At 43.4% G+C, this 15,854-nt stretch overlaps 1 long non-coding RNA gene across 1 annotated transcript; it reads right to left on the reverse strand.

The window, feature by feature from the left end:
- Window positions 1-5,111: 5,111 nt before the first annotated feature.
- Window positions 5,112-6,733, reverse strand: LOC120533381. Its single transcript, XR_005634485.1, has 4 exons — window positions 6,703-6,733; window positions 6,265-6,324; window positions 5,269-5,331; window positions 5,112-5,179 (listed from the first exon to the last, which is right to left on the reverse strand). It is a non-coding gene; the product is annotated as an uncharacterized LOC120533381 (long non-coding RNA).
- Window positions 6,734-15,854: the final 9,121 nt, after the last annotated feature.

A 15,854-nucleotide genomic window follows, 5' to 3' on the forward strand; every position in this document is an offset into this window, starting at 1 on the left:
CACGGGGAATGTTATTTTGAATGTGCGCCTCTTGGGGTGTATGTGTCAGGCCTGTTATTTTAAAGAGTGTATGCATTTTCTTTTTTTCTAGATGAAAATCCTTTACAGAACGAAGCAGTTTCTCAAAGGGATTCCCCAGAGGTAATCAACCTCAGTGAGTGTCATTTCAGTTTTATCCAAGAAAAGCCTGGGTTCAGACGTCTCTCCAGATTTGATAAAAAGAAGTCTTTAACTTTTCTTTTCAGGCTCCCCGGGCGTTTTAACTCAGTTGTTGAACGGATCAGAAAATCTAAGCGAATACCGTAACTGGAGGGCCCCACAAACGCCAACCCCGTCTGAGGTCAGCTACCCGCCGTCCAGGTCCAGCGCCAGCCGGCGCGGATTTCTCCCAGACCCTATGACAGCCTCAGACGGCGTTTATCCAGCCTGGGGTCGATCGCCCATGACGACTTACTCTGACATCGCTTCTCGTTATACCCTTAGGCCTGAACACGTGCAGAGGCATCGAGAAAGGCTGCAAGAGCTGGCTGAAATCCTTGGCCTGTTAGTGGATCATTTTGTAAAATTAGAGGGTCCTATATACAGTGCCGATACCCGAAATGTGCAGATATTTGATGAATATGAATGATTTTACAGGGCTCTAACCCGAAAGTAAAGGATAGGTATTATATGACTTTTTTGCATGAAAATAACATTGACTGAAAATCACTATTATTATACTCTGTGATTATAGCCGTCACCTTAGATTAAATTTAATTCAAGCCTGAAAAACCCCAATAGCTGATTTTACATGGCTCTAACCCTTTTTGCATGAAAATAACATCGACCGCAAATCAATATTATTATTATACTCTGTGATTATAACTATTACCCTTTGATTAAATTTAGGTCATGCCTGAAAACGGGTCTAGCGAAAGCAACATGGCAGCGGTGACAGCAGTGACAGCAATGAAGGTGTCCGCAACGTGGTTGATACAGACAGTGGCGTGAATATCCTGTCAGGCGTAAAGGTAGGAAAAGACCGTCCAGTGAAAACCTAAGATTATTAAAAGAGATGTCGGACAACCTCGAATATTCTATAAAGCCCCCTAAAATACCCACACCTCCACGATCTCCTGAAATTGTTCAATCACCATTCCCCGTGACACATCCGATCGACAATTTTGACCTGATTGACAACGCGCTTCGGGTTCTAAATTCTGATGAAATAGCCGTAGTTAACGCTCTGCTGGAGCTTTTGAAGAATACCTCTTCTGAGGCCAGAACGTCTTCAGCCCCATCACCAGCGCCTGATACCCTAGACACGAATGTCATCTCCCCACAACCTTCTACCTCAAGGCCCAGTAACGCCCTTCTTCAACACTCGCCTGTTGAGTCCTTAACAGAGTCGGGTAATTCACCCTCGCATATTCAGACGGGAACAGGGTTACCTAATTTGTCCCGGGTAAACTCGAGTCTCGAAACCAACTCTCCATAACCCTCTACCTCGCATACGGAGAATCCTCCGTCTCCAGAGCCTTCCGTAAGCTCTCCACAACCATCTACCTCACATACGGAGAATCCACCGTCTCCAGAGATGCCCGTAAACTCTCCACAACCGTCTACCTCACATACGGAGAATCCACCGTCTCCAGAGCCGTCCGTAAGCTCTCCACAACCGTCTACCTCTCGATTAAATAATTTGTCTGTCACGGAGCGTCCAAAATTTAACAATATCGAGATTAGACACCGATTCAATTTTTCTGAGGCCTACGCGCTAGATTCATTCGCTGAAGTATTTCATCATATGCACGAGACCCTTCAACACCTTTTAGACGGTTTTACGAGCACTTTGAATCCTCAGGATCTAGTGCAGCTAGAATTACGTGCCGATTCTCTCAACCCCGGAGTTTTTTACCTAAACCCGGCGGGGACTCTTTCTGTCGAGGACTTTTTTCATCAAATTGAGTTACTTCTCCAGAGTCAAGCCACTATTTTAGCCGATTCTAGTCTGACGTTAATCGTTCAGGTAGTCAGGGTTCCGGCTGGCGGAGGGGTCCTAGCGTAAAGCCGGTAACCTCTTCAACGATGTAATCGTTCAAAAGAAACGGAAACACCTATGGATCTCTTTCACCCCGGATGATCAGTGCTGTTTTGCCAGGGGATTGCTGGCTGTATTAAACGACAGATTCAGAAACGATCAGAAATTGTGTGAAATAGAGGCTCGTCGACTGCACGTCAGGGTCGGGTTATCTATGGATCAGAAAGTAACGTTTTCAGATGTAGAAAAATTTGAGAGGCTCTTGGGTGTTAAAATTATCGTTTGGTACCGGGAACCGAACGCTAGCGCTCTATTAAAATTTGAAACGTCCCAGGGTCAAAATCCAAAGACGGCTTTCTTGTTTTTGCACCGTGAGCATTATTACGGTATTTTGAACCTAAAAGGCTTTCTGGGATTTGACTACATCTGCGATTTCTGCTACACGGGATATTCTAACCAGGCACGACATCGTTGCGAGCAGCACTGCAACGTCTGTTTATCTACAGACTGTCGATCGGTTGACGGGGAAGCTATTCGATGTTCCGATTGCCATCGTTTCTGTCGATCGAGGTTTTGCTTCGAACTCCACAAAACACGGACATTTAACGAAAAGACGCGTCGGTCTGAAAGCCAGTGCGATACCCAGAAAGTCTGCGTTCTCTGCAAACAGAAATACGTGGTGAATTCCAAGTCAAAACCTCACAAGTGTCGACCCAAACACTGTCGTATTTGTAGAGCGGTCGTGGAAGAGTCGGATGAAAATCATCTATGTTTTATTCAAAGCTTACCGGTAAGACCGCTCCAAGAAAAATATGTGTTCTACGATTTTGAGTGCCGTCAAGATGACGGAATCCACATCCCCAATTACATCCACTGCATGCATTGGAACGGTCAATCTTGGAGTTGGGCCGGTGAGGATTGCGTAGCAAAGTTCGACAGATATCGATGTCCGAAATACGAAGATTACACGTTCATAGCTCACAATTCTAAAGGGGTATGACGGCTATTTCCTTTTGAAATATCTCGTCGAGAACGGACAAACTCCGTCTGTTACATCTCAGGGGTGTAAACTAATGTGCTTTATAGAAGAAGATTATAACTTGAGATTTATCGATTCGTTGAACTTCTTGCCTATGAAATTGAGCAGTATGCCCAAAGCCTTGGGATTCCAGGCTCAAAAAGGGTACTTTCCGCATTTCTTTAACACCGCTGAAAATCAAAATTACATCGGACCATACCCAGAGCCTAAATATTACGGTTTTGAACACATGATGAGCCAGGAAAGACAGGAGTTTTTGTCTTGGTACGATTCAATTTTGATTTTCAGTGGTGTCATCCGGGGTGAAAGAGATCCATAGGTGTTTCCGTTTCTTTTGAACGATTACATCGTTGAAGAGGTTACCGGCTTTACGCCTAGGACCCCCTCCGCCAGCCGGAACCCTGACTACCTGAACGATTAACGTCAGACTAGAATCGGCTAAAATAGTGGCTTGACTCTGGAGAAGTAACTCAATTTGATGAAAAAAGTCCTCGACAGAAAGAGTCCCCGCCGGGTTTAGGTAAAAAACTCCGGGGTTGAGAGAATCGGCACGTAATTCTAGCTGCACTAGATCCTGAGGATTCAAGGTGCTCGTAAAACCGTCTAAAAGGTGTTGAAGGGTCTCGTGCATATGATGAAATACTTCAGCGAATGAATCTAGCGCGTAGGCCTCAGAAAAATTGAATCGGTGTCTAATCTCGATATTGTTAAATTTTGGACGCTCCGTGACAGACAAATTATTTAATCGAGAGGTAGACGGTTGTGGAGAGCTTACGGACGGCTCTGGAGACGGTGGATTCTCCGTATGCGAGGTAGATGGTTGTGGAGAGTTTACGGGCATCTCTGGAGACGGTGGATTCTCCGTATGTGAGGTAGATGGTTGTGGAGAGTTGGTTTCGAGACTCGAGTTTACCCGGGACAAATTAGGTAACCCTGTTCCCGTCTGAATATGCGAGGGTGAATTACCCGACTCTGTTAAGGACTCAACAGGCGAGTGTTGAAGAAGGGCGTTACTGGGCCTTGAGGTAGAAGGTTGTGGGGAGATGACATTCGTGTCTAGGGTATCAGGCGCTGGTGAAGGGGCTGAAGACGTTCTGGCCTCAGAAGAGGTATTCTTCAAAAGCTCCAGCAGAGCGTTAACTACGGCTATTTCATCAGAATTTAGAACCCGAAGCGCGTTGTCAATCAGGTCAAAATTGTCGATCGGATGTGTCACGGGGAATGGTGATTGAACAATTTCAGGAGATCGTGGAGGTGTGGGTATTTTAGGGGGCTTTATAGAATATTCGAGGTTGTCCGACATCTCTTTTAATAATCTCAGGTTTTCACTGGACGGTCTTTTCCTACCTTTACGCCTGACAGGATATTCACGCTCACTGTCTGTATCAACCACGCTATGCGGACACCTTCATTGCTGTCACTGCTGTCACCGCTGCCATCGTTGCTTTCGCTTAGACCCGCTTTCAGGCATGACCTAAATTTAATCAAAGGGTAATAGTTATAATCACAGAGTATAATAATAATATTGATTTGCGGTCGATGTTATTTTCATGCAAAAAGGGTTAGAGCCATGTAAAAATCAGCTATTGGGGTTTTTCAGGCTTGAATTAAATTTAATCTAAGGTGACGGCTATAATCACAGAGTATAATAATAGTGATTTTCAGTCAATGTTATTTTCATGCAAAAAAGTCATATAATACCTATCCTTTACTTTCGGTTAGAGCCCTGTAAAAATCATTCATATTCATCAAATATCTGCACATTTCGGGTACGGCACTGTATATAGGACCCTCTAATTTTACAAAATGATCCACTAACAGGCCAAGGATTTCAGCCAGCTCTTGCAGCCTTTCTCGATGCCTCTGCTCGTGTTCAGGCCTAAGGGTATAACGAGAAGCGATGTCAGAGTAAGTCGTCATGGGCGATCGGGACCCCAGGCTGGATAAACGCCGCCTGAGGCTGTCATAGGGTCTGGGAGAAATCCGCCGGCTGGCGCGGGACCTGGACGAAGGCAGGTAGCTGACCTCAGACGGGGTTGGCGTTTGTGGGGCCCTCCAGTTACGGTATTCGCTTAGATTTTCTGATCCGTTCAACAACTGAGTTAAAACGCCCGGGGAGCCTGAAAAGAAAAGTTAAAGACTTCTTTTTATCAAATCTGGAGACGTCTGAACCCAGGCTTTTCTTGGATAAAACTGAAATGACACTCACTGAGGTTGATTACCTCTGGGGAATCCCTTTGAGAAACTGCTTCGTTCTGTAAAGGATTTTCATCTAGAAAAAAAAGAAAATGCATACACTCTTTAAAATAACAGGCCTGACACATACACCCCAAGAGGCGCACATTCAAAATAACATTCCCCGTGTCCTTGCCCATGCGTAGCTCAATCAAAATGCATGCACTCTTTAAAATAACAGGCCTGACACATACACACGCGCACGCGCACACACACACATACACACACAGCCAGAGGAGAGCATTCAAAATTCGTGCGCTGTTTAAAATAACATTCCCCGAGTCCTTGCCCAGGCGTAGCTCAATCAAAATGCAGACACTCTTTAAAATAACAGGCCTGACACATACACGCATTCCAAATGCTTAATTTGTTTACCGGAACCCGCGGTGTGTCGTAGCTCAAACAAAATATACATATATATACGCATACACTCTTTAAAATAACAGACACGCAGGCAGCTGATAAACCCAGGAGGTTTTATTACGCGACAGCCGAATTCCCAGTTCAGACCTATAGAAGCACGGCACTATTAAAAAAAATAAATAAATAAATAAATAATTCTATTTTATGGTAGCTAGACAGACTCTCGCAGATGCTAGGCTAATTGTAACACCCCGATACATTTTAACAAAGCCCAGTCCATACAGTAAAATAGGCACAAACTTTTTTCAGATTAGACACCCGGCCCTGATAAATACCGGCACGTGTTATAATATTCATTTAACCTAGGATTCCACAATAGACGAGGCTTGCAAAAAACCCTGGGGGCTCGACAATACTGAATGAAAATAATGACATTTTAATTTACAATGAAAGCTGCACACTTTGGAACTTTGTAAACACTAGGCATGACCGCGGCCATACGCTCAAAGTTTGAAACATTGTAAACACCAGTTATGAACGCAGAAAAAGCGCCGCAGGAAATTTGTAATCACTTTATCGATTTAAAAAAATATATATATATTCTTACCCGTATCATCATTATCATCAATAACATCATGGTTCGATGAATCTATTTGAATATAAATTTCTAGAAAAATAAATAAAGGATTCAACCGTAAGTTATTTTTGAAATAAAACATGATTCATGTAGAGCGCCTAAAGTATTCTCGATAGGCGGTGACACGACCCCCTTAAACGGTTATTTAAGACCTATACATTTAAAGACTGATAACACATTGAGCTAATAGCTTGCATTAACATAAACTACAAGTCACCCGGAGATGGATTAGGCGAGATGCTCTTGGAGCTGTGCGCTCTATCCCGAGTGAAATTCGAACATGCGCAGCGGCCTGCGCGCGCTATTCTCTAGCGCGTGCCCGATTCAAACTCGCCCATGCGCAGATAATCAACCCCTTCAAAGTTCAAGCCATGCACATTTTAAACAAAATTGTAAAAAATAATTTACCATTTCTTGAATCAGTCTCGATATAGACATCTAAACAGAAAAAAATAAGGAATCAAACTTAAAATTTTTAATACACGAGCCTTTAGCGTATAATAGTTATGCATAGGATACATATTCATCAAAATAAGTCTTACCGTGAGCCCCAGGGACAACAGCTTCTGCAAAGATAGTCGGTATGAAGTCTGTTAATATCGGATTTTAACCATTACAAAATAACACAGTAAAGTTAAAATACAGACACACCGTCTTTGATGTTCATCTCGTCTTTTCTTAGCGGTTTCCAAAATGGTGATAATGGGTCTAGTTTAGGTGATATTATATACACTCGGCGCAGCACTTTTTCAAGTTTGAACGGTCATTTATAATCACAGATCTGCCGGTCCATTTACGCGGTCAGTTTATGCATCAGTCCGCCTGAAAAGGTATTCTACGATTTCGAGTAATTTTAAAACAGATGTCTTTTCTCTGTTTAGAGAGAAATGTCATATTTCGCGTTATATTTTACGGGTCTGTTTAGATCTGAACACATACTGGTGCCATCTCGTGAGTGACCCGTTACAGGTGGATCATAAACCTCCGTGCGATGAGCACATGTTTTTAAAAAATGCCTGAAATTTTCCTGAACTTTCTCGGAGCATTTTGTGTAGGAGATTACAACACATAGCGCCATCCATTAAGGTACTTGACAGATTATGCAAGCGCTGGAGCGCTATCAGGACTAAGGAACCAAGATCAAAAGACATGAAAAAGGAATCCCCGGTTTCATAATGGCCTAAAAGAATTCCAGAGCGGCCTGCGCCACTGAAGTGAGAAGATACACAGCTGGAACCGGTCAGGTACTTGACAGATTATGCAAGCGTTAGCAAGTGAAGCTATCGGGAGGGGCTGGGGCCAGTCCGATATGCCGGCGTTTATCGAGGACTAAGGCCGCCTGTTTGAAAAGGGCTTCAGGCATTCACAACTGAAGTGAGAAGATGCACAGCTGCATTCAGGCAGTGAGTTGATAGCTTATACATTCCCTGGACCGCTGTATATCTGGGCTATCGGGAGGGGCTGGCAAAAGCTGCATTGACCTTTTCTCTGCGCACAGAGCAGGGGCCTGGTCACAGGGCTGTTAAAGCTGACTGAGTAATGCTCTTAGGATCTGTTCTTTCCCTATGTGGAAATATCTATAAGATTTTCAGGGCAGGCAGCATGGTTTAGATGATTCAAAGTTGAGATAGATATTTTAAATAATAGATACAATTAAAGCTGACTGAGTAATGCTCTTAGGGGCTGTCAGCGGGACTCAGAGCATGTCTCACCCTTATGCCAGTTCTTTTTTTCTTTTTTGACATTCTCTATAAGATTTTCAGAGCAGGCAGCATGGTTTAGATGAATCAAAGTTAAGATAGATATTTTAAATAATAGATATAGGGTTCTTACCTAAAGCATGCCAGGCTATAGGGTAGTTCGCCCAGGCTGGAACGTTGTGACCTCGGTCCTAGATTCTATTTTTTCCCGGTCAGAGTCTTTAGAAAACGCTCGGCTGTTTTACGCCGCTCAGTTTCAGAAGTGGCCGGGCAGTGTGGGGCGCCTATGGTTAAATGCGGCCTGACTCAGACCGTGTCTTTGATCTGACAGTTTGTTATCTGTGTGTGTGTGTGAGCTGGAAAAAAAATGTTGATTTATTTTTTATAATTATGTCTTTCATTTTTCTATTCTTTAATATGTAAAGCACTTTGAGCTACTGTTTGTATGAAAATGTGCTATAGAAATAAATGTTGTTGTTGAGCTGGAAAAATGCAGGTTTTTGAAGCCAAGATGAGATATTTTCATGTCTTAAAATCGTAGATAGAACAAAATGCTTAGCTTTTTATATGGCCTTTCAGAACTGGCCGGTAAGTATGGGGGGACTGGGAATTCTGGGGGGACCGGGCAGTGTGGGGAGGCCGTCCATCATCCTCGGGTCGGTGCTGGGGCGACTTTAGGCTGGTCTGAGCCGGTCAGGACAGACCCCAGGGCCTGTCTGGGCTTGTGCCGGAGAAAGGGCGGGGGCCGAGGCATCCCCCGGGCATGTCTGAGCTGTTCAGGACAGGCCTCGGGCATGCCCGAGCTTGTCGAGGTAAAGGCTGTCACATGCCCGGGCTTGTCTTTCGGGAGAGGGGGGCGGTGGGGAGTTCAAGGAGGGGGTAGACATCCATCAAACTGCCCTTGACAGTTTCCCTGGGCAGGCAGGTGGGTGTGGGGTGGGAGGGTTCAAACAGGGGGCAGACATCCATCACACGGTCCGTTGACAGTTTATTTCGCCCGGCAGGTGCAATCTGGCTCAAACAGCGGTCAGGCCTCCGTCAAACGGACCCTTGACAGTTTATGGAACCAATCAGGGGCCAGGGGAGGGTTCGAGGAGGAGTCGGGGAGGGGACGGGAGGCCCTTACACCAATCCGACGCCGGGGGGCGGTGCCAACGGGGCGGAGAGAGGTCACGTGGAGGGCGGGAATTCCGGCGGACGCCATCAGGAGGCACGGGCGGGACTTCCGGTCTTGCGTCAGCGGGCGGGACTTCCGGTGTGACGTCAGAGGGGCGGCGCTTAAAAGTCATTAATCATTATGATTGACAGCTCTAATTGCGATTTTGACAGTAACCCCCGGCCTATAACTACTGGACTGATTTTACACCTGCCCCTACACTGACACTCTTTCTAAGTTCCCTACAGGTCTTTCCCGGGAAATCCCACCAGGAGCCACCACCTCGAAGTGGGACACATCACTTCCGGTCCCGGCCCCGAGGACGACATCACTTGCAGTCCCGGCCCCGAGGACGACATCACTTGCAATCTCGGCCCAGAGGACGATATCACTTGCAGTCCTGGCCCCGAGGACAACGTCACTTCCACCCAAAGTCCTATAAAGCTTCCCACCTTTGCTCTGGGAGGCAGTTCTGTTTTGGACTCTGTCGTGTAAACTTGACTACATGAATCATTTGCTTTTGCAGCCAGGAAACCGCATTAAACAGGTGGCTGCCCCAAACCTTGCCCTGCCTCGAGTCTCTTCTTGTTACAGAAGCAATGTACACATTCCAATTCAGGGAGTTGTAAGCTATTATAATTTATTTATAACCTCAAAATGAACTGCCATGTATATTTTTTTTTGTTTAATACACGAAGAAGGTATGTAGAGGGAGGTCCCACGTTAGGATGTAGGCTGTCTGATCTGACTGTCAGTGAAAGGCTTGCTGCGTGTGGCAAATTGAACTGGCAGGTGGAGGCAGCCTCTTTGACTCACCAAGAATAAAAAAAATGCTTTTTACTTTAAATTGGTGTTTGTCCCCTGTTGTTTTCGACTTCAATGACCACAGCATGCTTTACGGAGCACAGTTTTCCATGGACCAGAAATCTGTAAACATTTTCCCACATGTTTATGTGGGCTTACTCCAGGTACTCCAACAATCCAAATACATAAAGGTTAGGTGAACTGGGGATGCAAATTTGGTCCTGTGATATTTGAGTGTGTAAGCTTGATTGTCTAGCTTGTCTGCCCTGGGATCAGCACTTGATGGACTGGTTAAGTGCATTTAGAGGTCTTGGGATGAAACTGTTTCTGATCCTTGAGGTCCATGCAGGGAAGGCTCCGAAGCATTTGCCGAATGGGTGAAGTTCAAATAGACTGTGCTCAAGGCTGACTACAATCCATGCAGATACTGGTAGCTTTCCTGAGGTAGCATATGCTATAAATGTCTTACAGGGCTGGAATCTGTATCCTGATCATCCTCTGCGTTCTCGACACAACTCGCTGTAGAGCCTTCCGAACATCTTCTGTATAGCTATGATACCACACTCAGATACAATGGGTTAAAATATTTTGAGTTTTCCACTAAGAGTAACAACGTTAAAGCAGCTGTGGTATTTGAAATAGTTTGGTCATTCTGTGCACCATTATATTGTGTGATAGATAGAGGGCGCTATCGTCCTCTTGAACCCTCGGACAATACGTCAGACACCAGGTAAAAGTCCATTAGTTGACTTTATTACTAAACAACAGTGTACAAAGCACCCTCCTCTCCACAATACTCATTAACCAATACAAATAAACAATAATCAATAATCCTCCTCTCCCAGACGCGTTGCCACCTTTCCACCCAGCTCAGCTTGCCATCTGGGGATTTCCCACAGTCCTTTATAGTCCTTGAACCAGAAGTGTTTCGCTCTCTCTGTCCATGTGACTAGGAACACTTCCGGGTCAGATAAAAACTTCTTTTTCTTCAACCCGGAAGCACGTCATTCCTCTTCTCCATGCGACTCGAACGTACTTCCGGGGTGTAGGACAAATACTTTTTATACCTCCCTGCAGCATCCTCTAGTGGCCCCCATGGTATCCAGCAGGGCTGTGGATAAAAACTTCATTGTCCAGGATTCCCTGCTGGCCTTCAGGGCACATCCTTGCTGCAGGGAAGTCTCCATCTGGCGGCCTGGGGATATTGGCCGGCTATATATCACAATTGTTACAGGTTGATTACAATCAGGTGCCTTAAATTTATAATCGTTAATTTCATGGTATTTGATAAAGCCTGCGTCATGGATGTGAATCTAGAAGAGAAAGGGAAACCACACAGGATCAGTAGCACTGTTTTAATGCTGGGTACGCCAGTTTGCAAAAACGGCAAGAAAATTGCATACTCGAGGGGGGTAGGCTGCTGTGGAAATGTGTGTGACTTTACGGCAAGTTTAGTTTTTATACATTGTGATTTAAGCGTGGAAACGGACGTACGCATCGTTTATACACGAAGCCCCCTGCTCTTACCAGGTTTGAAGAGTATCGCTTAATTTGAAATCTGAATAAAACTGTTCAAGTATCTTTTTATAGTCAGTTATAAAGACCAATATATCATTTTAAATAATATTTTTTTATTTGTTTATTTTGTTGCTTTATATAATTCAGCTTTGTATTTTGTAGCTTTGATAATAAATGCAGATTAATAGGCACCATAATTTTTGGTATTTTATATAGATGAATTGTGTGGAAATAGACACCCATATATTTTATTAAACCAGCTAAATAAAAAGCAATCCATATTAAACGGATCACTTAGTGGGTGCTTTTCAAAATAGTTCCATTAGTACTGCTAACTACAGCTAAGTCAAGACAAAATGCTGTGATATTACTTTTATGTTAATTCGTTTAGTTCATTCTGCTAAACATTAATTGGTCCAGCAAAGTAAAATGGTGTTGAGATTGTGTTAGTTAATTTAATTTGTTGAACATAAAAAAATCACTTCATCTAACTTGACCACATTATGTTGACCGAGTGTAAGTCGTTTAAGGAGATAATACTACAAAATATTATTCTTAGTTTACACAACTCAGTTGTTGACATAACTCAGTTAAGTAAATTCAGCAAGAATTTTTTTGTGAGTGCTTCATACTCCTTTATTCATGTGGTTAAATGTCTCCAATCACAAATCCATCACTAGCCAGGGTTGATCTTGACAAATTATTGGGAAACAAAGAACAATAAAAGCAATATACTTTTGTATTTTTCACTGAATATAATAACAATTGGAACACACTTCATTGTTCGGTAAAATGTTGCATAGTAAAATGATGTTTGGAATTTCCTTCCTTCTTTATCAAGAGGAAAGTTGAAATCACTTATTTAGGTTGGCTTTTTCTTAACTAAGAAGACTCTTAACTTGTCATTAGTATTTATTGGCCACATCCCGGGATCGTCATTAACATTATCTTCATTAATTTTAATTGTTTCTTCCACTGGTGCAAGCAAAGAGCTAGGGTAACATTTTCTCTCTTCAAACTTCAATGTCTTCTTCATCAGACTCTGAATCAGGTCTAGACCGTGCTGGGATCACAGTTGAATTTTCCATTTAATTTTATCAGTTTTAAAAAAAATCTTAATAAACCACCTTTCTGCACTTCACGCAAACTGAAAAAAATGGCATGTCACATTAAAATAAAAAAAATATGTACATCGGTTGCACATAATAAAATTGCTTTTATCAAAAATAATTTAATTATGCTTAATTCACTAAAGTAATATGTCCTGAAATGACATGATATTTTTGAATAAAATGAATGAAACTTTTTCATTCTCTGTTAAAATAATGATATCATGTTAAATGAACATGTTAATAAAGCATAATATTTTAACAATTGTTTTGTAAACATTTTAAAAAATGCACCTCACTGAGTTACTTAGCTATAACCTTTGTAGGTTGTCAATTATATTTGTTCCAGTTTCATTTTATAGTTCATGTTCAAAGTTATTGATAAGAAATAAACAGGTTTGCTTATCTTTTCTTCTTCTTTCAGCTGCTCCCATTAGGGGTTGCCAAGTGCGGATCATCTTCTTCCATATCTTTCTGTCCTCTGCATCTTGTTCTGTCACACCCATCATCTTCATGTCCTCTCTCAGCACATCCAAAAACCTTCTCTTAGGCCTTCCTCTTTTCCTCTTCCCTGGCAGTTCTATCCTTAACATCATTTTCCCAAACTACCCAGCATCTCTCCTCTGCACATGTCCAAACCAACGCAATCTCGCCTCTCTGACTGTCTCTTAACCGTCCAACTTGAGCTGACCCTTTAATGTCCTCATTTCTAATCCTCTCCATCCTCGTCACACCCAATGTAAATCTTAGCATCTTTAACTCTGTCTCCTGCTTTCTGGTCAATGCCACCGTCTCCAACCCATATAACATAACAGGTCTCACTACCGTCCTGTAGACCTTTCCTTTCACTCTTGCTGATACCCATCTGTCACAGATTACTCCTGACACTCTTCTCCACCCATTCCACCCTGTCTGCACTCTCTTTTTCACTTCTCTTCCACAATCCCCATTACTGTGTACTGTTGATCCCAAGTATTTAAATTCATCCAACTTTGCAAACTCTACTCCCTGCATCCTCACCATTCCACTGACCTCCCTCTCATTCACACACATGTATTCTGTCTTCTCCCTACTGACCTTCATTCCTCTCCTCTCTAGAGCATATCTCCACCTCTCCAGGGTCTCCTCAACCTGCTCCCTACTCTCGCTACAGAACACAATGTCATCAGTAAACATCATAGTCCACTGGGACTCCTGTCTAATCTAGTCTGTCAGCCTGTCCATCACCATTGCAAATAAGAAAGGGCTCAGCGCCGATCCCTGATGTAATCCCACCTCCACATTGAATGCATCCGTCACTCCTACCGCAGAACTCCTCACGGTCACACTTCCCTCATACATATCCTATACAACTCTTATGTACTTCTCTGTCACTCCCTACTTCCTCAAACAATACCACAACTCCTCTCGAAGCACCCTGTCATATGCTTTCTTCAGGTCCACAAAGACACAATGCAACTCCTCCTGGCCTTCTCTATACTTCTCGCTCTTTATTGGCATGAAACCATCCTGCTGCTCACTAATCATCACCTCACTTCTTAACCTACCTTCCACTACTCTGTGGCTCATCAATTTTATTCCTCTGTAGTTACTACAGTCCTGCACATCCCCCCTTGTTCTTAAATATCTGCACCAGTACACCTCCACTCCTCAGGCATCCTCTCACTTTCCAAGATTCCATTAAACAATCTGGTTAAAAACTCCACTGCCATCTCTCCTAAACACCTCCATGCTCCCACAGGTATGTCATCTGGACCAACGGTTTTTCCATTCTTCATCCTCTTCATAGCTGTCCTTACTTCCTCCTTGCTAATCCATTGCACTTCCTGATTCACTATCTCCACATCTTCCAACCTCTTCTTACTCTCAGTCTCTTCATTCATCAGCCTCTCAAAGTACTCTTCCCATCTGCTCAACACACTCTCCTCGCTTGTAAGTACATTTCCATCTTTATCCTTTATTACACTAACCTGCTGCACATCTTTCCCAGCTCGGTCCCTCTGTCTAGCCAATCGGTCCTTTTCTCCTTCCTTAGTGTCCAATCTCTCATACAACTCATCATACGCCTTATCTTTAGCCTTCAACACCTCTCTCTTCACTTTGCTCCTTATCTCCTTGTATTCTTGTCTACTTTCTGCATCTCTCTGACTATCCCACTTCTTCTCTGCCATCTTCTTCCTCTGTATGCTCTCCTGTATTTCCTTATTCCACCACCAGGTTTCCTTTTCCTCCTTCCTCTTTCCAAAAGTCACACCAAGCACCCTTCTTGCTGTCACTTTAACTACATCTGCTGTAGTTTCCCAGCTGTCTGGTGACTCTTCACTGCCACTCAGTGCCTGTCTCATCTCCTTCCTAAACTCAACCTTGCAGTCTTCCTTTTTCAACTTCCACCATTAGATCCTTGTCTCTACTCTCACTCTCTTCATCTTCTTGATCTCCAACGTCATCCTACAGACCACCTTCCTATGCTCCTTAACTACACTTTCCCCTGCCACCACTTTGTAGTCTTCAATCTCCTTCAGATCAACTTGTCTGCATAGGATGTAATCTACCTGTGTGCATCTTTCTCCAGTCTTGTACATCACCTTATGTTCCTCCCTCTTCTTAAAATATGTATTCACCACAGCCATGTCCATCCTTTTGGCAAAATCTACCTGGCCTTACTCCCCTTCCATTTAGTCTTTTGCACACACAATATATCCTTCCTTCTCTCCATCATATCAGCTAACTCTCTCCCCTTACCAGTCATACTGCCCACATTCAAAGTTCTTACCCTCAGTTCCACTCTCTTTACTTTCCTCTTCTCCTCCTGCCTCCGGACACGTCTCCCCCCCTCTTCTTCTTCTTCGGCCAACAGAAGCCTAATTTCTGCCAGCACCCTGTTGGCTAACAGTACTGGTGGCAGTCGTTGTTAACCCAGGGCTTGACTGATCCGGTATGGAAATTTGTATTGTTGTCTGAATATTGATTTGGTAAAATGTTACACCAGATGCCCTTCCTGACGTAACCCTCCCCATTTGTCCGGGCTTGGGACCTGCACAAAGAAACACACTGGTTTGTGCATCCTATGGCTGGGTTTAAACAGGTTTGCTTATACTAAAACTATGTTTATGTGGTAAAAACAATACAAACCAACATAAATTTAATAGATTATTATTCAAAAGCTGAAATGTACAACAGTTGCACAAGAACACTGCTTCTTTGGCTGTGCCAGAATGCCATAACTAAATATGAATACAAAATGCACCTTGGATAGATTGTTATATTATAAAA

Source organism: Polypterus senegalus, chromosome 8 (assembly GCF_016835505.1).
Source record: "Polypterus senegalus isolate Bchr_013 chromosome 8, ASM1683550v1, whole genome shotgun sequence".
NCBI lineage: Eukaryota > Metazoa > Chordata > Cladistia > Polypteriformes > Polypteridae > Polypterus > Polypterus senegalus.